Source organism: Rhinolophus sinicus, linkage group LG09 (assembly GCF_036562045.2).
Source record: "Rhinolophus sinicus isolate RSC01 linkage group LG09, ASM3656204v1, whole genome shotgun sequence".
In the NCBI taxonomy this organism is placed as follows: domain Eukaryota; kingdom Metazoa; phylum Chordata; class Mammalia; order Chiroptera; family Rhinolophidae; genus Rhinolophus; species Rhinolophus sinicus.
In genome coordinates, this window is record NC_133758.1 from 87,270,074 (window position 1) to 87,293,083 (window position 23,010).

The window sequence follows — 23,010 nt, forward strand, 5'->3', positions numbered from 1 at the left end:
AGGTAATTAAATATTACTCACTAATAAAAATGAACAAACTACTGACATAAGCAACAACTTGGGTGACTCTCAAAGACATTGTACCAAGTGAAAGAAGCCAGTCTAAAAATGTTACATACTGTATGATTCCATTTATAGGACATTCTTGAAAATGACCAGAACAAACGTTTGACAAGGGTTAGATTGAGAAAGTTTGGGGAGTTTGGAGAACTGTTCTGTAGTCTGATTGTGGTGGTGGCTACATAAATCTATATAAGTATCAATATCCTTAGACCTAAACACCAAAAAGACTCAATTTCATTCTATGGTAATTTGTTTAAAATGCAAAAACAAACAAAAGATGTATACACTCCCAGAATCTGACCAATCCTCATCCCCCTACTGCCACGCTGATCCAGGCTACCACCATCTAGCTCAACTGGGTTATTCCAGTAGCCTTCAAACTGGTCTCCCTGCTTCCTCTCTTTCCACCACACATTCTATTCTCAACAAAACGTGATCCTTTTCAAACATAAGTCAAACATAACTCAAAAGGCTTCACTGGTTCCCCATTTCTCCCAGCATAAAAACTGAAGCCTAGAAGGTTGACAGGCTCCCCAGGAACCTCTCTGACCTCTTCTCTGGGTCCTCCTCTCTCACTGTGCTCCACCCACACTATCTTTCTTGCTGCTCCTTCAATATGCCAGGCCTTTGCACTGGCTGTTCTCTCTGCCTGAAAAATTCTTTCTCCAAATAACCAGATGGTTCCCTTCATCACCTCATCCAACTCTTTGCTTACATGTCATCTTCTATGTGGGACCTACCCTGACCACTATATTTAAAACAACTCTCCCTGAATTCTCCTCTGGCATTTACAGCTTAATATCTATCCGTACACTTATCATCTCCTAATATACTATATTATTTATTATGTATTCATTCATTTTCTATCACACACACACACACACATGAATGTAAGGTCTATGAGGGCAGAGTTTTTGCCCATTTTTCTCACTGATGCATCTTCAATGACTGACACATAGAAAACTCTCAATAAATATTTGTGTAATGAAGAAATCGAGGGAGGGAGGGAAAGAGGGATGGAAGGAGAAAAAAGGTTAAATTGTCATTAGCCACGTGAGCAGAAGGAAAGGACAAGGAGGGCATCACTGGAAGAACTGGTGACTCTGCAGAGGCCAGGAAACTAGAGCAGTGCAAGTGTCAGAAGGCCAGAGCACAGTGAGAAAGGAGAGCACTGAGACAAGAGCGGAAAGCAAGAATATGCTTTAAATGCCACGCTAACGAAATTGGTCTTTATCCTTAGCATAAAAAGGTCTAAGTGGCTGATAAACATGATAATAGTTGTGTTTCATAAAGACCACTCAGCCCCAGGATGGTGAGTGAACTGGATAAGGGCAGTGAGCTAGTTAGGAGGCTAACGGTAATCTAGTAACTAGTTACCTAAGCAGAAGAGATGACCTGAACTAAGACTGTGGCAAAATTGGCAACACAAGAGGGCACATTTTAGAAATACTTAGCCAGCTCAGTAGGATTTCTATTAAATGTGAGAAGGGGAAGAAATCAAGGATGCCCGCCACACACTGCCCACCCTCCAGATTCTTCCTTTCACCTTTGGAAGGACAGCACAGATGAATGCTTTTAATGGAAGAGAATGAGTCCAATAGCAAATTACTTGTAATGTCATGAACACAACATTTTTTCATTTCTCAGTGCCTTCATCCATTGGGATTGTTATGTCCAGAATATCCTTCCTACACATTTTGCTAACTCCTGTTTCGTTAAGTTTCAGGTCACAGACTGACTCAACTTACAGATATTATGAGAAATATATTCAAAGAACTTGGTAACTTACCAGAAAACGAAAACTGTAGGAACTGATGATGCAGTTATAGGGCAGTTTATGGAAATGGGGATTGATCCCACATTAAAAACAGGTATTTTCCATACCAGCAGGAGATTGCTGTCCCAGAAATATGTTATTGTAATATAAGTGGCCGACAAGGTTCATACTGTTATAATGAGTTTACACAGAACTCACTGAGGTTATACAAATAAAAATATTAGCTTTGTACTGTCAATGCCAAATGTAAATACAATGATTCTATGTGTCCCCTCAATATTTGACCTTGAGCAAGATTTTCAACCCACTCTGGTCTCTGACTTCTGGTCAAGAGGACAAAATTATCTCTCAAAACTATTCCAGCTTCAAAAATCTGGGATTTTTCTCTTCTTTCTCTGTGAAACAGTCCAAGAAGGCATTATGCATATTTTACAGATAGAAAACCAAGGCTCAGAGAGAAGGAGGCTTCCCTTTGGACAGAGCTGAACAAGAGCCCACCTCTCTCTACCCTGATACTGCTCCCATCGGCTGCCCACCATCCAACTATTGCAACATTAAAAACAATCATATTTTTAAAACAACTTGGGTGACTTGGATAACATTGATTTTAATGATTCTTTTGAATTTTGCCAGCACAAAAATATCCAAGTTTTTCTTTTGCTTTTTTGCAACTAAAATAAGTATAAGTCAAATTTCAGCCTGGAGGCTTTTTGGGGGGGAATGGAGGGGCTGTTGCAAAATACTGAAAAGTGTGTTTTGTAATACAAATAGACACAGAATTAGCTGCTACAACAGTTCAGACCCTTTTTATAAGAAATAGAAAAGCAAATTGGATGTTTGTAGATATTTATGTGAAAGGGATCATTAAAAATATTTCAAAAGAATACTAAATATGCAAAGATGTTGTAGGGTATTATTGGGTTATAAAGTGCCATTATTATTTTAAAAATATATGAGTGGGGAGGCCAGATGTCTCAGTTGGTTAGAGCATGAGCTCTTAACAACAAGTCTGCTGGTTCGATTCCCACATGGGACAGTGAACTGCGCCCCCCAAAACTAGATTGAAAACAATGGCTTGAGCTTAGAGCTGAGCCACCAGTGGGTGGGTGGCCGGTTGGTTAGAGTGTGGTGCTCATAACACCGAGGTCGCAGGTTCAATTCCTACATGGACCAATGAGAAGCAACCGCTTGAGCTTGGAGCTGAGCTGCAGGTGGGCAGTCTGTTGGCTCAGTGGTTAGAACGTAGTGTTCATAACACCAAGGTCACTGGTTCAAGCCCCACATTGGCCAGTGAGCTGAGCCTTCGACAACCAGATTGAAAACCATGACTTGACTTGGAGATGAGCTGTGCCCTGAAAACAATGACTTGACTTGGAGCTGAGTTGTGCCCTGAAAACGACTTGACTCGGAGCTGAGCTGTAGCCCCCACAACTAGATTGAAAAACAACGACTTGACATGGAGCTGATGGGTCCTGGAAAAATACACTGTTCCCCAATATTCCCCAATAATATATATGGTATATGGTATATTTTAAAAACTTAAATCTGATTTTAAAATATCATAATAAAAATTAATGTAATGACAGAAACCAAACTATAGATCCAAGAAGCTCAGAGGACATTATGTAGGTAAATAGCCCAAATTCTATGCTTAGGGATATCATATTCAAAGTGTAGAAAACAAAAACAAAAGAGAAAATCTTAAGGGAAGCAAGGAGGAAAAAAATACCTTCTATATAGAGGAACAAGAATAAGAATTACATCAGACTTCCTTTCAGAAACAATACAAGCTGAAGAGAACAAAACCACCAACCTAGAATTTTGTATCCAGTGAAATTATCCTTCAAAAGTGAAAGAAAAATAAAAACTTGCACAGAAAAACAAAAATGAAAGGGATTTGTCTCCATTAGGTCTACCGGGCAAGAAGCATTATAAGATATTCTTCAGAGAGAAAGAAAATGATATAGGTCAGAAACTCAGATCTACATAAAGAAAGGAACAGTGCTAGAAAAGGAATAAATGAAGGGGCTTCTTGATTCCCTCTTGTGAGGTATTAGAGCTATGCCCAGATCCCAGATCCCCCCATCCTTCAATGGGCACAGGCACGATGGATTGCTGGCTTAAAAAGGAAGAGGAGACGACTTGCTTTCTTGACCCATAGCTGTAACCTCTGTATTTAAAGATGCAGAAATGGACATAGCAAGCTTTCTGGCTTGTGGACAGGAGGAATATACTGCAAAAAATAACTGGGGAAAACTGTAAATAAGAAATGATGCCAGTTAACTTGTACCATCATTTTGAGACCAATCATTCTGAGTTTAAAGCAAAAAAATTAAATGGAAATTTTATAAGCTCTTTAAAAGCCAAAAATTATTATAATTTTTTCAAACTAGAAATGAAAAGGCCACTGAAGCCTCCTATAGACTTTAATTTCTAATAAGGTAAGTATCAAAATTGCTGTTACCTACATAAATGGAAAGCTCTTTGGGATCACCCCCTTTTTTTAAGAGTAAGGGGTTCTTGACAACAAAAAGTAAGAAAACCATTGTGTTTTATCCCTAGATATGAGAGATCCATTTCTTGTCATGACGCCATATAAAGATCCATTTTACAGAATCCCAACCACCTATATAAGCCCCTAGTTAGGCCTAGGTTATTGGTTCTTCTAGCTCAGGGAATTGGGTTTTGGTGACCTGAAGGACTTTGACCATAGTTAATTTTTTTTTCTCTTTGGCTTTTTGTCTATGTTGTTTATTATTTTTCTTTTTTTCTCTTTTTTCTTTTTCTCATTTTTTTCTTTTCTTTTTTTTTCCTTTTTATTTAAAACACTTTATTGAGGTATGATTGAAATACAAAAAGCTGTATGTATTTAATATATGCAACTTGGTGAGTTTGGATATAAGTATACACCTGTGAGGAAAGAAAACTATACATAGAGCTTAATTAATTACATCTATAGACGTGTGGTTCACTGCAGAACTAATAATGTGATAGGATCAAGATACCTTTTCTGTAGGGTCCAATGTTATGACTACTGTGCTCCTACATTCCCGTTGGAATGGATTTCCTATTTTTTTTTGTTTTTCTAATTGCCTTTTCTATGTTCCCAAGGCTCAGTCATACCTTCTCCTCTGTTGATTCTTCTTATTTCTCCCTCTCAGAGTCATTAATCCTCATATTCCAAACTGGACAAGTTGCTTTTAAATATGCTGTAGAGCTATCATTCTAGAATAGGAGGTCACTGCTCTCATAGATTGGATTAATTATTCCTGAAACTTTTATCAATTATTACTACCAAATGAGGTGTAACCACAATGCTGCATAACAAGCAACCCCAAAATCTCAGTAGCAAAACAAACATTTACTTTTCTCACTCTGCTTCAGACTGTGGATTGAGTGTAAGACTGCTCCATGTGTTCTTCATGTGCTGACAGCAGCTCTGGATATCCTCTGCTTGTGGAAGGTGGCAGAAGAGAGTGAGAGACCAAGACAAGCCAAAGAAGCATATTCGAATCCTCTGTTCATGTTGCATCCACTAATGTTCCATTGGCCAAAGCAAATCACATGGCTAACTCCAACATCAAAGAAGTAGAGAAATGTAGTCCACCTACTCTAGTGGGAGGCTGTGCAGAGTCACCTGGCAAAGGTGTGAGTGTACAAGGTGTGATCAAACAATATGGTGAATATTTAAGTTAAAAAATAAAAATTATTACAGTAAAAGACACATTGTCATTAATCCCCCTCAAAATACTCCTCCCTGCCTCTTTCTGAAGCAGTTCTGGAAGTCCTCTTTTATGAGTGTCTTTAGTTGCACTGTCATAGCTGCCTCAATGTCCTGAATCATTTTGACTTTGGGGAAGGGCCAGAAGTTACATGGTGCCAGATCTGGTGAATAAGGTGGATGAGGACACACCGTAATGTTTTCATTTGACAGAAACTGCCATATAACAGAAGCGATGTGTGACACGGAACGTTGTCATGATTTACGGCACACTTTAAAATGCACCATCTTTCAACTGTAGCTCACACCCAACTGACATCCCTGAACAAGTTGAAACTTGTCAAACAATGTTATTAAGGTTCCGCACTCCACTTCCCGTATTGAAAATCCCTGCCTTTCCGTTGGATGGCACTCAGGAGCAGCATTCACCGTATATTTGTGATCACAATGGAAAGGCTCGATATCACATATTGCAATATATACACCTCGTATATATTGATGACAGGGAAGAGGTGAATAATTGGAAGCAGGAGTCCAATCCACCATAAGCCTCTATGTGTATTTATTGGTCCCTTGTTTTTGTAAGAATGTACTCTAGTAACTTCTTAAGAAGGAGTGGATTGTAGGTAAACTTTGTCAATGGGACATGTCTGAAAATATCTTTATTATGCCCTCGTACCGAATACATAAGAAACCTTCAGAGCCTTGCTCCATTATGTTCCAGTAACCAGTGTTGCTGATTATAAGCTTTTTACCAGGTTGTTTCTTATCCTTGTGTAGGTGCCCTTTTCTGTCTCCTTCCATATTCTCTTCATCCCTGATGTTCTAACATGCCTCAATGCGACAGATACAGGTAATTTTTCTCTTACTGTGGCAAATTGCAAGCGCTCTCCAACTGACAGACTTTTAATAAATCTTTCCATTTTGTTATACAATTCATTCCTGACCTCATTTGTGTCTAAAGTTACTAAGTATAATATAGTACAGGCTGCTTTCTCCTATTTACTTCACCACTTTTCTATATTCCAGTAATTTCTTGAATTCCCTTGTCCACTGATGATCTTTGTTCCATTTCCACTTTCTTCATGTTGTGGAGTTATAACACTTAAGATATTTTTCTTTTCTTTTCTTTTTTTTAAAGCTTACACAGATTTCCTCTAATAGTTTTTTTTTTTTAAATTGGAGAATATTGGGGAACAGTGTGCTTCTCCAGGGTCCATCAGCTCCAAGTCATTGTCCATCAACTTAGTTGTGGAGGGTGCAGCTCAGCTCCAAGTCCAATTGTTGTTTCCAATCTTTAGTTGCAGCGGGCGCAGCCCACCTTCCCATGTGGGAATCGAACCAGCAACCTTGTTGTTGAGAGCTTGCACTCCAACCCACTGAGCCATCCAGCTGCCCCTCTGGAAGCTCAGCAGCAGCTCATTTTCAATCTAGTTGTGGAGGGCGCAACTCACTGGCCCATGTGGGAATTAAACCAGCAACCCTGTTGCTCAGAGCTCACACTCTAACCAACTGAGCCATCCAGCTGCCCCTAAAACAATTTTATTTTTGCTATGATTTTGTTGGTATCTCAGGAGGGAAAGGTAATGAAATGGTGTACATATTAATTCATTACTCTCAGTATTTCAGTTTGCTGAACATATTTTACATTTAAATATAGACTATTTAAAATATTTGTAAAATGGATAGCTATCCCATGTTTTTAAGACTATTTAAATAACCTGGCTATATGAGCATCCAGATTTTCAAAGGTAATTAGTTTAAATGTGATGATTTACTTTACAGAAGAAGTGACACGTTACCAAAGACAGCCAGTTTCTCTAAGGGAGCTCTGTGCAATAGAATTTTGGGCAATAATGGAAACATTCTCTGTCTGCACTGTCCAATAAAGTAGCCACTAGCCTCATGTAGCTATTGAATACTTAAAATATGGCACAGGCTACTGAGAACTGAATTTTAAATTTTATTTAATTTTTATTGATTTAAACATAAATAGCCACATGTGGCTAGCAGCTACTATATTGGCCAATGCAGCATAAATCTAGAATTTGATTAAATTCCCCAAATTAAAAATATGTGTTTAGGTATACATCACTTATGTAAAGAAAATTATACCTGAAAGAGATAGATATAAGAAATCTAACCAGATCTATGAGCACTGTAAAGTTATGTTTATGGTTTATACCAAAGAATATACTCATTCATTCTGTAAATATCTCAAGGGCACATACCACGTGTAAAATACTATGCCAGGCAGTAGGTTATAAAAGGCAGACACACAAGGCACCTGCCCTCAATCCATCGAGGAACCAGATACATCAACCAACCAGTAAATTCAATCAGAAGATTGCCTTGCATACCTTTGCGGGGGAGTGAGGAGAGTGGTTATCCAGGACACTCAGGAAAGCCCTTACACAGGAAGTAGTATTTGAGTCCTGACTCAGAGCTGAGTAAGACTTTCCCAGGAAAATCATGGGTAGGACACCTCAGGCAGAGAAACAACAGCAAGCATACAGTATAAAAACAGGTTGCAGAAACACAAGCCACTTGCTATTGCTGGAACCTAGAGTACAACTGTAGGAATACCAGGAGATGAGAGTTGCATGTTAGGCAGGAGTGGCAGATGACTACAATGTGAGAAGAGCTACCCCACTCCCAGTGACAGGAAATAAAGTATAATTCTGACATACTATAGACTCACTGAATTGGAGGAATGGTGAATTTATTATATGTTCCTACCCAAACCTCCCCATTCACTCGATCAACAAATATTTATTAATGGTCTCATAAATCTTTTTTACAGTGATCATTGGCTTTAGGAACTCTTTTAAGCAGATGGTGGAAAAAGTAAATTTTAACTCAGCATCAACTGCAATGAGAATAAATCCCTAATTAGAGAACTCCCATTTAAACATGCTTAAAATGATGATATCATACTAGAGACTTTTACAGATCCAGAAAACACAGAATTTAACACCAACACGCAGCTACAGAATAGCAGAAGTCATTCCAATTGCCCTCTCACTTTCCAATAAATCATAAGTGTACTGTGCTAATTACCTATGGACAGGCACATCTAATCATCTTACCTGCTTTTCAAGTGTGCTGTTTTTATTTATTTACATTAATACTGTTGAGGTTAGAGAAAGTCAGACACTTGGAAAATTAGTTTCTCTAAACTTCTCCTGGGAATTTGAGATCATACCAGCCACAGACTAATTCCTCTAAGAAATGGAAATTTTTGGAATCAGTGTTCTAGAAAGAGGCAGGGAATAGTGATGAGATCTGGTCCAAGGCTTTTATATGCTTTAAATTTCTGTGAACTGAGACATAACAAAGTACAAAGTACCATTCCCTAGTCTTCTAAATACACACACAGGGAGGCAGGAAGGAAGAAGGGCAGGAAGGAGGGATAGAAAGCTGGGGGGGTGGGGGAAGACAGAGACAGAGAGAGAGAGAGAGAGAGAGAGAGAGAGAGAGAGAGAGAGAGAGAGAATGAGAATCACTAAAATATTCTCAATTAGAGTCAGGGGAAATAAAATCCTGGGTTAACACAGTAAGCTTAAAAAAAAAATTTTAAAAATACTTACCAAGATGTCATGACCCCCTCTTATTGTTGAGTCCAGCTTTTCCATTCTAAATCCCTATATTCTGTTTATAACTTACTCTAAAATGTTCCTTTTGACCCTCTGATATTTCTCTTGCCTTGTCTCAATCCAAAGGCGAATTTATTTGCAATTTGAACTAAATCTCTTCAGTTATTTCAGTTACTTGAGTTTGAAGAAAATACCTGCTTTGTGCTTTCAGAAATCGTTCAGATTTTTTTCCACGTTCAAATAGCTTAAAAATGACTTTGTTTTGAAGCTGCAGAATTGGCATAGCTGTACTGAATATCCAATTCAGAAGGAGTTGGTTAAGAAATTTGGATTAAAGTACCAGAAACAATGAGACCCATGTAATCACACGGATGTAAGCGCACACACCACTTGTCACCGGCCGTCTTGCACATACATGTGACCATAGTCACAAGGTGAGTGCGAGTAACTCAAAGAAAGATCAAACCTACCCCCAAAAAATTAATTTAAAGCTCATGCCTGGCTTTTAAACTTTTGAAATAATAATAAAACAGCCCCAATTCCCACAAAGGACACAAAGGACAAATACATTTGCAAGGAACATCCATGTGACTTTTGCTAGAAGTTGGTGAGTATGATGCAAAGTACACCACTGGTACTTGCATCCTCTGAATTCTAGCTCAGGCTTTCTTCTGACTTTTATTTATGACTCCAGGTTGGGCCTCTAATCTCGCTTCATCATGCTCTCCACAAAATGAAAGATGACCTGATACGTGAATGTGCTGAAAACAATTAACCCTATCATCTAGGCTTTTCAAGAGCATCCATTGCAATAAATCATTTTATTTCACACCTACTGGAAGCCAGGCTGTATGCTAATGCTGCGGGTGTGGAGAGACAGATAAGACAAAGACGCTCCCTCGGGAAATTCCCTGAATATGGAAGAGCCTGATGAAGTACAATAATATAGAAAAAACAGAGGTTATTGTCAATAAAAACAGACAACAATTTGAGTCTATTGCTTTGAACAAGAGAAAGATAAAAAGAGATAGACAAGCAGATAAACACAGAGTAGACAAAACATAGATCTATACATATATTCATACATTTTCCAAAACGGAAAAGTTTTTCACTCTACATAATCACCATCAACCCCTCCTCACTCCCAATCCAGTCCAAGCCTTCCCAAATAAACATACACTCTAAAGAAAATCAGTGTACTAGCTAAACAAATGCTTTTTTAAAGCAGGTCCCTCAGTGGTTCACTCATTCTCTTTCCATCCAGATTGTCACCTCCAAGCCCCTCCCACTCAAGATTTCTGGAACTCTCAAAAATAAATAAATAAATAAATAAATAAATAAATAAATAAATAAATAAAAGAGGCCCCCTCCTAATATTCCCTCTGGATAATTATAGTAAAGAATTAGCTAGTTCCTCTGCCTGAAAAGAAACTCTTTGTCCTCCAAAATTCTGGTTTACTTAATGCCTGCTTTTCCTAGAACTACTATTACTTTTCTTAGATTCTAAATCACAAATTTTTTCACCTTTTCAAAATCATCGTGCATCTTACATTCAATGGGACGTTTAAGGTTTCTATTTTGCCTAAGAATATTATTAAATTGATAGTGCATCTCATGCTGATTCATTCATTCAACAAATATTGTTTGAGCACCTACTATGTGCTAAGCGCTACGTCAGGCGCTTGGTCCATGTTTCACCGTCTTTGAAGACGCGTATCTCATGACAGTTTCTTTGTTGAACACTAGGCAAACTCAAAGCAGCTGGAGAAAATTGCTGCTGAAATCTAGATTCAAAATCTCTTGACTTCTTGATTTGGATTTTTTATATGCATGCTAAAGAGACTTTTTAAAACTTACAATAATGTCATTCTAATGAAGTGAGTTTTTGGAGCTGAGACGCAATGAACACGTTACAGTGTGTACTATGGTAATGTGGAGTGTATCCACACAGATGGTATTGATTTTCATTTCCTGTGAAGCTGAATCAACATGTTGTGGCTAATGTTTATATAATTTAATGTATTGAATAAAATGTACCATTGCTCTTTACTGGGGGATAAAAGGTCTTACTTGACTGTGGTGTCCTTGTGCTGTAAAACCACAACAGACACACTTAACAATTCGTAGTTATTAATAATCACCTAAGAAAATCTTTCCTGTTTTTTATAAAAACATAGTTTTTCTTTGATTAACTCATTTGTGTTTGTATATCACAGTAGAAGAAAGGCAACCGTTAATAGAATTTTCTCTCGTAGACTAATGAGTTTTGCAGATAAAGTTTCATTCTGGTGCTGACACCATAAGATGTCGACAAAGGGCCTGGAAAAATACATGGTAAGAGTCAACAAGCTGAGGCATCAGTACCAAATGAGATGTTTCTCCTCCCCAGGGTCCATGGCAGGGTAGACTAAGAGGGGGCCCTTTGCTTCCTGTGCCCCTCTGCCAGCTCTACTTTGTCTGCCTCTCTCCTCAATGACGAGGGCTCTTGTCTGGCTCTCTGATTATCTGAAACCCCTCACTGCAGCACTTCACATAATACTAGTCTCCTATGATTCAGTCTCTTTATTTATTTAAAAGGAGACAATTATGTCTACTGCACCAACCTCATAAGATTTATGTGAGGGAATCAGATTAGATAACTTAGGTGAAAACACTCATAAAATTGTAAAATACAGCACAAATGTCCATCGTGCTTTAAATGACATGTTTGTTTTCATCATTATTACTTAGCATTTGGAGCATCCTTCTCCAAAATTACCTGCCTCGTGACCATCCAAACTGCCATTCCTTTCAATTGGATTGGTCATTGATTCAATTATTTGGCTGCAGAAGCTTACAATAACGTGCAAGTGAATGACAATTTTTAAAAGTGCATCAGGAGTGATAAAACATGATCAGAGAAAATGATTTTTGTATATTAGTGTGCTGGCCATTTTACCATCAAACAGTGATTACCAACCCATTCAGTTTCTTCCCCAGAACTCCCCAGAGATGTGTCTTCCCTTGGGATTTTGTGATTCAGAACTGGGAGAAGAAGGAAGACTGAAAGGATAAGAGGCTTTTTGTTGATAACTGCAGAATGAGTTTAAGGAGAGTTTGCAGAGAGAGAGTCAAGTAACGGAATGGATGTGAGACAAAAGGAGGTTTTAGAAATGTTGCTAACACCTATGTGTCCTCTTCAAGGAGCGTATTAAATGTAAGTAAAGAAACTAAGTACATTGGATCACATGGATCATAGCTTCATCTCAACATTTATTTAACACTAAACTAATGTCAGATAATATATTCATTACTTTTCATGCATCACCCTATTTAAATTGACTCTAATCCTGTAAAACATACTACTAAACCCACTTTCATACATGAGGAAACCTAGGTTTTAAGAAGTGAAATAACCTGCCACGGGAACATAGGTGGTAAGTTTCAAAGCCCGGACCTGAATTTCAGAGACTGACCTCTCAATCACATACTGTACAATTTCATGCAAACCAGTCCCCGTTGGTAGATTGGATAGGAAAAAGGACTTTGATCAGCTGTGACGAGAGGGAAGAAGGGAGAAAAGTGAAGCCGTTAGTTTCCCTTCTTTAATCAGGTTGGTTCCTCATGTTCAGAAAAGCAGAATTGCAACAGCCCTCATTTCTGTAAGGTTAGCAACAACTTTGCTATTTATTGTTAAAGCAACTGAATAATGATGCACACAAATAGTTTTTGAAATAACATGAAAAAAAATGCAAGAGCCAACACCTACATATTCTACAAGCAAAAAAGGAAGCTATCTGCATGAAATTAGTTTACCTGACTATACTTAAAGCAGGGACATTCCCTGTTACAGATAGCTTTGTAAATGGCAGATTAGTTCATGGGTAACCCCAAACTTATACATTAAGGTCAATTAAATCAACAACCAGATCTAAATATTTCTCCTTTAACAACAATGGAAATGAATTCTTTTTTTAAAATTTGTAATCAAATAAATTAACACAGAGAAAGACTCCATTGTAAACTACAAACTAAATTAGCAGATACCATTTTATAGTCTACAAGGCTTAAGTCAATTCTATTGTCTTTGGATTTCTAACAGTATGTAATACATTGGCTTATCTACACAGATGACTACTGAATTAAAGAATGAACATGCACAGCTAACAGATTGCAATATGTGTGTGTCTGTATATATGAGGTCGGACAATTAAGTTTGCGAAATTGTTTCATTCTGGTGTCGACACCATAAGATGTCCACAAAGTGCCTGGAAAAAATACATGGTAAGAATCAACAAGCTGAGGCATCAGTACCACATGATTTCACTTATATGTGGAATCTAAAGAACTGAATAAATGAGCAAACTATACAGATAGTCTCAGAGACGTGGAGAAAAAAACTGATGGTTGCTAGATGGGAGGTGGGTGGGGATGAGGGAGAAGGTAAAGGGATTGGAAAATGCAAATTAGTAGCCACAATATTGCCACGGGGATATGAAAGACAGTTTGGGGAATATAATCAATAATGTTGTAAAGATTGTGTAGGGTGTCAGATGGGCACTTGTCTTATTAGAGAGACCACTTCATGGACTGTGTAGATGCAGTGTACACCTGAAGGTGAATAATATTGAATGTCAACTATAATTAAATACATATTATTTAATTATATATACACACACACATATATACAGTCACAGGATGTGGAGTTCAGCATAGGGAATAGAGTCATGGAATTGTAACAGCTATATACGATGTCCAAGGAGCATTATTTGGGGGGTTATCACTTTGTGAGGGTTGTAAATGTCTATTACATTGTTTTGTACACCTTAAACTAATGAAAAAGAAAAGAAATTACCCCACCTAAAGAAAAAATTTAAAGTCTTAACAAGGAATTGTGTATAGCCATTTCAAGCAAAAGGCAATCTGATAAACCAATTTGAAAATATTTCGTTGAGAAATTTTCTATGTAATATTTTAATATGATATTAATATACAATGTAGCAGCCCAAATATCCATCAGCAAGAGAATAGATTTAAAAATTGAGGTAAAACAATAGACTGCTATACAACAATAAAAATAAACAAAACTTAGCTATGCACAACACAGATTAATCTCAAAACCATATGTTGAGCAAAAAAAAGGCAAGTCATAGAAGCATACGTGTAGATATGATTCAGTTTATATATAGCTTAAAACTTCATGAAATTAAGTGATTTATTATTTAAGAATACATACATATGTGGTGTGACAATGAAGAAAAGCAAGAAAATTAATAACACAATATTTAGGATAGGGGTTATCTCTGAAAGGCAAGAGGTGGTGGGACATAGGGAAATTCAGAGATACTGTTATGTTCTATTTTTCAAGCAAGGTGGAGAACACATTGCTGTTCATTTTATTGCTTTTTTACTGTACAGTCACATTATATATACTCTTCTATATATATTTCAGAATTTAAAATTCAACATAAGGAAGGGGGTCATGCCTTCCCCTTTGAATCTTCTTTTCATATCCTCCATACTAATTCAACATAGACATTATCTTGATGTTATTTATAAATTCATCCTAGGCATGAGAATAAAAGATAAATATAAGTGGAAATAGAATCATGAGAGTTTAATGATACCATGACACTGAGATTTAGGGAAGTCCCACTAAATCCTGTTACCATCTCTTTGAGATGCTGAGCAGTGGCTGCCAAGTAGAAATAGGGCAAGGAAATTAATGACAGTGGGTGGGACTTCAGAGGGATTAGCCAAAGGTATCTTGCCCCACTTCCTGTTATTCACTGCATGAGTTCAGAACTTCAGAGCTTGTCCCTGTCAATTGCCCAAGTTGGCCATTGTTGGAAGAGGTGGGGCAGAACAGCCAAAGTCAGAGAAAGACGAGTTTGAAGGGAAATAATCTATGGCACTTTTAAAAATAACTCTGGTCAAAACTGGTAACGATTTGGGGCCAGCCCAGTGGCTCAGGCGGTTAGAGCTCCATGCTCCTAACACCGAAGGCTGCCGGTTGGATTCCCACATGGGCCAGTGAACTCTCAACCACAAGGTTGCCGGTTCAACTCCTTGAGTCCCGCAAGGGATGGTGGGCTCTGCCCCCTGCAACTAAGATTGAAAGGACAACAACTTGACTTGGAAAAAAGTCCTGGAAGTACACACTGTTCCCCAATAAAGTCCTGTTTCTCTTCCCCAATAAAAAATATTTATAAAATAATAATAATAAAAACTTGTAACTATTTGATAAATAACTCCTGGAGGTCTAATATACAGTATAGACAATCATAGTGTATTATAGTCATCAAATTTGCTTAGAGACTAGATCTTAATTATCGCTATCACAAAAAAGAAATAATTATGTGATGTGATAAAAGTGCCAACTATCACTACAATGGCAATCATATTACAATATATAAAAGTATAAAATCAATATGTTGTATACCTTAAATTTGTATAATGTTATATGTCAAATATAGTTCAATTAAAAAAACAAAACAAAACTCTGGTCAAACTAACCCAGAGATTCAAAGTCAAATGAATCCTGGCCCCAGAAAAGGCTTTCATTTTATTGCTCCTTCTCTAGCTCTCAGGGTGGGAGAGGCAGGTGTGGGAGAATTTACAAAACTAATAGTAAAGGTGTATCTCAAAATCATTTCATGTTGTCTAACAAAACAGTGAAGATAAATTAAAAACATTAATCTCCCTGCCAACAATGCTATTACCACAAACTCAACAAATCTCTATAGCCCTATTATACACACAAGTTTATTAATTTCAAGCAACTGGTAGCAATTCACGATAGTGACATGAAAAAAAATCTGGTACCAGAGTGGAAATGTGTGCTTTCAAACCTTATTTAAAATCAAACTCTCATAGCTTGGTTTCTATTCAGTTCAACTTAATTTCTTTCAGGACCTGGGCCAGCAATCACACTAATTTGCATGACCACCACTGTTTAAACAGGCCCCTTAGTTCTCGATGAATGACTTTCTATATACTATTGGACTTTTGATGCAGAAATCAAGTGCCCTTATTCTGGTAGGCCTGGGGCAGGGGAGGAGAGGATTGACTGTAGCTGCCAAACTAAAAGAGAAAGGAATTAAAAGCAACCCTCCAAAAAGCAAAGCAAAGCTAGTGAAATAAAGCATACAGTAGGCCCTACACAAAGTAAGAGTTATGTGTGTATAACTTTTTGACTGAGAAGCTCTGTCTAGGCAGCTCTAATTTGTCTATAGTTGGGCCACCACCATTTCTAGCCTGATACCATTGTCCTAAAGTACTCATTTATTTATGCTGACTAGTAGAGAGTCTTAAAGGGAAAAGGGTAGCTGTGTTTGAGCCGCTTAGAATCTAAGAGGAAAAACATATGAGACAACCCAAAGGCAATGTGAGGGCCTTCCAGCCAGTCACAGCTCTGGTGACTTAAAACATTACGTATTTTAAAACCATTGCCATCCATGTCTTAAGCAATTTCATCCCTGTGTATCAAGAGCTATAAAACCATTGTTTATTCAACATGGTTAAAGCTCATAGAGGAGGAAACTAGAATGCATATACTTGCACAAGTCTGGATCTGTATTTATGAATCATAAATATAACTACACTAAAGAAATGCTACCCATCTTCTGCTGTGTCAATGAGCAGAGAAAAGAAAAAAGAAAGGCATGCATCTTTTTCTCTTAGCCTAATTGCATTCCTCACCTGGCAGTACAGCCTGGCAGAGGACAAAGTTTTGGAGGCAGACATACCTACAAGGTGTGATCAAACACTACAGTGAATGTTTAAATTTTTAAAAATTTATTTCAGTAAAAGATACATTGCCATCAATCCCCCTTGATCCAAACACACTTATCCCATCATTCTTGCCACTTTCTGAAGCAGTTCTAGAAGTCCTCTTTCGTTAGTGTCTTCAGTTGCACTGCTGCGGCTACCTCGATGTCCTGAATTAATTCAAAACATTTATCTTTCATGGTCATTTTGACTTTGGGGAAGAGCCAGAAGTTGCATGGTGCCATATCTAGTGAATAAGGTGGATAAGAACACACCATAATGTTTTTATTTGACAGAAATTGCTGTACCAGAGCAATGTATGAAATGGAACCTTTCCACTGTGGTCACAAAATATGGTGAATGCTGCTGCAAAATGCCATCCAATGGAAAGGCAGGGACCTTCAATACAGGAAGTGGCACCTTGAACCTTAGTAACAGTGTGTGACAAGTTTCAACTTGTTTGGTGCAGTCAGTCGGGTGTGAGCTACGGTTGAGAGAAGGTGTGTTTTAAAGTGTGCTATAAATCGTCCTCCATCATGACAATGTTCCGTGTCACACATCACTTCTGGTATGGCATTTCTGTCAAATGAAAACATTACGGTGTGTCCTCATCCACCTTATTCACCAGATATGGCACCATGCAACTTCTGGCTCTTCCCCAAAGTCAAAATGATTCAGGACATCGAGGCAGCCACGACAGGCCAACTAAAGACACTCACAATATAGGACTTCCAGAACTGCTTCAGGAAGTGGCAAGAATGATGGGATGAGTGTGTTTGAAGTGAGGGGGAGTATTTTAGGTGGATTAATGGCAATGTGTCTTTTACTGTAATAATTTTTTTATTTAAACATTCACTGTATTTTGTGATCAACCTTGTAGTTAAAATAACCATATTACCCAAAGCAATATGCAGATTAAATGCAATCACCATCAAAATCCCAATGGCATTTTTTCAAGAAATAGAACAAAAAAATCCTCAGACTTCTGTGGAATCACACAGGACCCTGAATAGCCAAAGCAATCCTAAGAAATAAGAACAAGGCTGGAGGTATCACACTCCCTGTCTTTAATTTGTACTACAAAGTGACAATAATCAACACAGCATGGTATTGGCAGAAAAACAGACTTACAGACCAATGGAATAGAATTGAAAACCCAGGAATAAACCCACATATATATTTATGACAAATGAGCCAAAAACATACAATGGAGAAAAGAAAGCCTCTTCAATAAATGGTGCTAGAAAAATTGGAAAGCCATGTGCAAAAGAATGAAACTAAACTGATATCTGTCACGATATACAAAAATTAACTCAAAATGGATCAAAGACCTAAACATAAGATCTGAAACAATAAACTGCATAGAAGAAAGCATAGGTATTAAACTTATGGACCTTGGGTTCAAAGAGGATTTTATGAATTTGACCTCAAAGGCAAGGGAAGTAAAAGCTAAAATAAATGAATGGGACTATATCAAACTAAAAAGCTCTGCACAGCAAAAGAAACCATCAACAAAACAAAGAGGTGACCAACCAAATGGGAGAAGATATTTGCAAACAACGCCTCCAATAAGGGGCTAATATCCAAAATATATAAAGAACTCTTTCAACTCAACAACAACAACAAAAAGAAAACAATCCAATTAAATCATGGGCAGAGGACCTGAACAGACACTTCTCCCAAGAAGACATACAAACAGCCAAGAGATATATGAAAAAATGCTCAACTTCACTAGCTATTAGGGAAATGCAAATCAAAACCACAATGAGATATCACCTCACACTGGTTAGAATCGCTATCATCAACAAGACAAATAATAACAAGTGTTGGAAAGGCTGTACAGAAAAAGAAACACTCATACACTCTCAGTGGGAATGTAAATTGGTACAGCCACTATGGAAAACAGTATAGAGGCTCCTCAAAACATGAAGAATAGAATTACCATATGACCCAATAATCCCTCTTCTGGGTGTCTACCCAAAAAATCTGAAAATATTTGTCCGTAAAGATGCATGAACGCCTATGTTCATTACAGCATTATCCATGGTGGCCAAGACATGGAAACAACCAAAGTGCCCTTCGATAGGTGACTGGATAAAGAAGATGTGGCACATATATACAATGGAATATTACTCGGCCATAAGAAAAGATGAAATACTGCCATTTGCGTCAACATGGATGGATCTTGAGATTATCATGCTAAGTGAAATAAGTCAGACAGAAAAAGTCAAGAACCATATGACTTCACTCATATGTGGGATATAACTTAAAGCAACAAAGGAACAAGACAAACAAAGAAACAAAATCTCATAGACAAAGACAACAGTTTCATGGTTACCAGAGGGTAAGGGGGTGGGAGGAGGTAAAAGAGGCAAAAGTGGGTCAAATATATGGTGATGGAGGGAGAACTGACTCTGGGTGGTGAACACACAATGCAATATATAGGTGATGTTTTATATAAATGTGTACTTGAAACCTATATATTACTAACAAATGTCACCCTGATAAATTTAATTTTAAAAATAATCATTAAAAAAAAAAATTCAAGGCAGAAGGATCCCATAACGTGGGAGTGTTTAATGAATTAGGTCATACTTGCTTTCAAAAATAATTAGGGAAGAGGGTAAAGATAATCTATTTAGTGTTGGCCACTTCTCAAATGCTGTATGTTCTGCTAGACAGTCTTTCCAATTGTAAGGCCACTTTCGATTCCAAATAGCTCTTCCTCTGGATTCAGAAAAGTGTTCCTGCTACATCCATAGTCTGTGTCTAAGCTCTGAGAGTATTGACAATCACCATAAAATATTACTAAAAATATTTTGGATTTGGCAAATGTAGTCACATTTTTGCCTTCTGAATGGTTTCTCTGAGTTTTAATTCTGAGGACATTTCAGGGAAAATTTAATTTTCACTTCTCTGATTAACTTGCACTTCATTTTTCATAATATTTTCTAAGAACTGCTTTATAGCCAAAAAAGAAATGAGCCTTTAACAATGTGGGTCTGTGAATGAATAAGTCATGTTTTCCATAAAATGAGTGGACCAAAATTAATTAAATGGTGCTTCTAAACTCAAAACTCTTACAGAATGGATAGTTGGCAAAGTGTCTTTATTCATCTAACTATTTACAGATTACCTATAGTGTACAAAGCCCTGTGCTATATATTGGGTGTGTACAGAAAAATGAACAAAAATACTGCCCTTGCCTTCACAGAGCTTATCACCTACTGGGGAAGCCCAGTGATACAAAACTAAAAATGTGATAAATACAAAGGAAACGAGATTCAAAAAATACCATGGGGGGCATGAAGCATGAAACTGTCAGTAACAATTGGGACACCCTCTCTTGAATTACCCCGCACGCTTCTTACAGTGTGTGAGTCGGTCACAGTCCCTGCCCACCCTGCTCTCTAGTATTTGCATCTCTTCATGTTAAGATGCCTGAGGAAGTGCACCATGAAGAGGAGGAGGTGGAGACTTTTGCCTTCTAGGCAGAGCTTGCCCAACTCATGTCTGTCATCAATAACACCTTCTATTCCAACAAAGAAATTTTCCTTTGGGAATCGATTAGCAATACTTCTGATGCCTTTGACAAGATATGCTATGAGAGCCTGACTGACCCTTCCAAGTTGGACAGTGGTAAAGAGCTGAAAATTCACATCATCCCCACCCCCAGGAACACACACTGACTCTGGTTGGACACCGGCATTGGCATGACCAAAGCTGATCTCATAAATAATCTGGGAAGTCTTGCCAAGTGTGGTAGTAAAGCATTTACGGAGGCTTTCTAGACTGGTGCAGACATCTCCGTGATTGGACAAATTGGTGTTGGCTTTTATTCTGCCTACCTGGTGGCAGAGAAAGTGGTTGTGACCACAAAGCACAATGATGATGAGCAGCATTCCTGGGATTCTTCTGCTGGGGGTTCCTTCACCGTAGGAGCTGACCATGGTGAACCCATTGGCTAGGGTACCAAAGTGATCCTCCACCTTAAGGAAGACCAGACAGAATACGTAGGGGAGGGGCAGGTCAAAGAAGTGGTGAAGAAGCACTCACAGTACATAGATTATCCCATCACACTTTATTTGGAGAAAGAATGAGAAAGAAATCTGTGATGATGAAGCTGAGGAAGAGAAAGGTGAGAAAGAAGAGGAAGATAAAGATGACGAGGAGAAGCCCAAGACTGAAGATACGGGCTCAGATGAGGAGGGTGATAATACTAAGGATAAGAAAAAGAAAACAAAAAAGATCAAGAAAAAATGTATCGATCAGGAGGAACTGAACAAGACCAAGCCCATTTGGACCAGAAACCCTGAAGACATCATCCAGGAGGAATACTGAGAGTTCTACAAGAACCTAACCAATGACTGGGTAAACCAATCAGCACCCAAGCATTTCTCTGTAGATCAGTGGGAATTGAAGGCATTGCTATTCATCTCCTATCATGCTCCCTTGGACCTCTTTAAGAACAAGAAGGACAACAACATCAAACTCTATGTCTGCCATGTGTTCATCAAGGACAGCTTGATGAGTTGATATCAAAGTATCTCAACTTTATCCATGGTATGGTCTACTCTGAGGACCTACCCTTGAACATCTCCTGAGAAATGCTCCAGCAGAGCAAAATCTTGAAGGTTCATCATAAAAAGATTGTTAAGAAGTGCCTTGAGCTCTACTCTGAGCTGGCAGAAGACAAGGAGAACTATCAGAAATTCTACGAGGCATTTGCTAAAAACCTAAAGTTTGGAATCCATGAGGACACTACTAATCAGCAAGGCCTTTCTGAGCTGCTGTGCCATAACACCGCCCAGTCTGGAGATGAAATGACCTCTCTTTTGGAACATGTCTGTTACATGAAGAAGACCCAGAAGTCCCTCTGTTACATGGTGACAGCAAAGGGCAGCTTGCCAACTCTGCTCTTGTGGAGTGAGTGTGTAAGCGGGGCATCAAGGTAGTATGAATGATGGAGCCTGTCTATGAGTACTGCATGCAGCAGCTCACGAAGTTTGATGGGAAGAGCTTGGTATCAGTTACCCAGGAGAGTCTGGAGTTCCCTGAGGATGAAAAGAAGAAAGAAATGGAAGACAGCAAACCCAAGTTTGAGAACTTCTGCACACTCATGAAAGAAGTCTTGGATAAGAAGGTTGAGAAGGTAACAATCTCCAGTTGGCTTGTGTCTTCACCCTGCTGCATTGTGACGAGCACGTACGGCTGGACAGCCAACATGGAGCAGATCATGAAAGCCCAGACACGTCGGGACAACTCTACAATGGGCTACGTGACGGCGAAGAAGCACCTGGAGATCAACCTGAGCACCCCATTGTGGAGACCCTGTGGTAGAGGTTGGAGGCTGACAAAAATGACAAGGCTATTAAAGACCTGGTGGGGCTGCTGTTTGAAACTGTGCTGCTCTCTTCTGGTTGCTCACTTGAGGATCCCCAGACCCACTCCAACCGCGTCTACCGCATGATCAAGCTAGGCCTAGGCATTGGTGAAGATGAGTGACAGCGGAGGAACCCAGTGCTGCTGTTCCTGATGAGATTCCCGCCCCCTTAAGGGTGATGAGGATGCCTCTCCCAGGGAAGAAGTAGATTAGGAGTTCCTACCTGCAGACCTCATGCCCTCCGTGTAGTGCCCTGAGTGGCTCGGGCCCACCTGATTTCCTCTGCTCATGTCTAGTGGTTTTTTTCTCTCCTGTCTTTCTGCCTAAGGCAGGATACATGGGCCTTGAGCCTTCCCTTCCCACATTTGACATCGGGTTTGGATGTTGTGTGTGGTGGAGTTTTTCATTTACTTTGTTCTGAAATTAAAGTATGCAAAACAAAGAAGATGAAGTTTTATACAAAAAAAATAATAACAATTGGTAGTACCCAAAACAGTTTCCTGAAGAAAACAATTTATTTGGGCCTGACATGTTTTCCTGAAGAGAACATCAATTTATTTGGGCCTTAAAGAAAACATCATTTTGCTTAGCATAATAATCTCAAGATCCATCCATGTTGTCACAAATGGCAGTATTTCATCTTTTCTTATGGCCAAGTAATATTCTATTGTATATATATATATATACCACATCTCTTTATCCAATCATCGATCAAAGGATA

The 23,010-nt window shown here is 38.4% G+C and overlaps 1 pseudogene; it reads left to right on the forward strand.

Annotated features, from left to right (window-relative positions):
- The first annotated feature begins 20,343 nt into the window (after nucleotides 1-20,343).
- LOC109446452 (heat shock protein HSP 90-beta) lies at nucleotides 20,344-22,502 on the forward strand (annotated as a pseudogene).
- Nucleotides 22,503-23,010: the final 508 nt, after the last annotated feature.